The following is a 1,988-nucleotide window of genomic DNA, read 5'->3' on the forward strand; positions in this document are numbered from 1 at the left end:
TAAAGTTTGAAGAGCAAATATTATCATTTGGAATTTATATATTTTAATTGCTAATTAAAATTGAATTAACTTGAGATTTTTCTTCACTCAAAAGTCTTTTTTAATTAAGAAATTACTAGAGGGAGAGAAGTACTCCCTAGGTAGTAGTCATTTTTTTGTGTTTATAGAAATGGGAAAGGTGACACCAATGATGCCTGAAGTTTGGTATAAATGATGTCTGTAAATTGTGTATAATGAAAAGGCAAACACTAGATTGTGTATCTTTTTTTTCTCTCCCCCTTTTATTGATTTTTTAAATTTATACATTCATTTTAAACAGATTTTTCTCTCAACACCATTTTGTTTTTGTTTTTGTTTTTTTAGTTTTTATTGTGAATCGAGCGATAGTTTACATGGCAGAACATTGGTTTTTACACTCATCATTTCATTGCAATGATTACAATCTCCTCCGTCCTCTGTGCATCATCATCATTTAACAGTATTTGCTTCTATTCCCTCTATTTTTTGATGGGGGGTTGGGAGTATACACAAAAACACTCAGGAATATATAATCATTTAAACAACTAAAGGGCACATTCTGCAAGCCTGCCTCCTGTTCACCAGCACACAGCCTGTCTCTTTCCATGAGTCTAGAGTCCTCAGCTGCTCTCTCTCTCCATGTCCTCATCTCTGCCTCCAGCTCTCGTGTCGCTATTTCTCCGGGTAGGGTTACACACTCCACTCATGCTCTTCTTCCTTGATAGTCCTAGGGTCCTCTGTTCCTGGACTGTAAGATTAACTACTCCCTACTTTTGTAACAAAACTTCTACCTTTACAGTTGTGACAGTCACAATTAGTCATGATAACAATTATTCATTATTGAATCAATAAGAATCTTATCCCCATCTCCTTTCACCAGACCCATCTAGACAATATGAAACTATTCAGTAGAGACTCTACCTTCCCTCGCATACTCCCCCTTGAAAACTTGTAAGCCAGTCACTTTGTGCCTTTATAGCTTCCCCATTTTAGGTAGCCAGTATCTAAGTTGCCGGTCCCCATCAACCCTGTATACAGAGTAGATAGGATAGATACTTGATATGAAGACTTCTTTCCTCTCAGTTGGAATTTTGAGTTACTACATCCATAAATATAGATCAAGTTAATCAAATTGTAGCAATTTACACTTGTTTCCTTTATCCAAAATTGTTGTTGTTGTTGTTTTTTAATCTTCCTCTAGTTGAGCCATCAAAGCTAGGTCAAATGGGTACTATCTGCAAGTTTGGTTGTTCTTGTGCATCTCCCCTCACTTCATATCAGCTGGACACTTCACTCTGAGCTCTAGCCTTCCGTGGCTATGTCCTTGTCCATGGGCTCAGGAGTCCCAGGTTTCACCACACTTTGGACCAACCAGCCCTTCCTCTTATTTCTCTCATTTCTAGGTGAACAGGAATCTATGGAACATGGTCGAACTCAGTCCATATCTTCATTGCTGCCTTTCTCCCTCTTCCACTCACCAGCCGACCAACCTGGTCACCAGCAAGCTTATGTGCCTGCTCATGTTTTCCCTTTGAGTTTCAGTCTTGGAGGGGGTTGTATATGCTTTTTGCAAAGAAGGTGGAAATTACAGATGCTGATATGAATTAGATATAACCAATCCTCTCGCTGGATTCATTCTCTTGGACTTAGGGTTTAGGACTGTGGTCACATGGGACAAGCCACTCAGCCTGGATAAAGTAGTTCTTAAAGTTTATGTTCTACCTCTCAATATGGTGAGTAATGTCTGGGGTCTTAAAAGTGTCTAGGTTGTATCATATAAGATACATTAGTCTTTATTCATCCGGAACAAAAGAGAAAGAAGGAACCCTTAAGAGAAAAGGGGATGGACTACAGGACAAACTGTCTGCATGAATCACTGTCTCCTTGACCTTGAGATCAGAAGATTTAGATGGTGCCCAGCTATCACTACTGAACATCCTGACCAGGAACATAATGGAGAAGGCCTGATA

Source organism: Chrysochloris asiatica, unplaced genomic scaffold (assembly GCF_000296735.1).
Source record: "Chrysochloris asiatica unplaced genomic scaffold, ChrAsi1.0 scaffold00041, whole genome shotgun sequence".
In the NCBI taxonomy this organism is placed as follows: Eukaryota; Metazoa; Chordata; class Mammalia; order Afrosoricida; family Chrysochloridae; genus Chrysochloris; species Chrysochloris asiatica.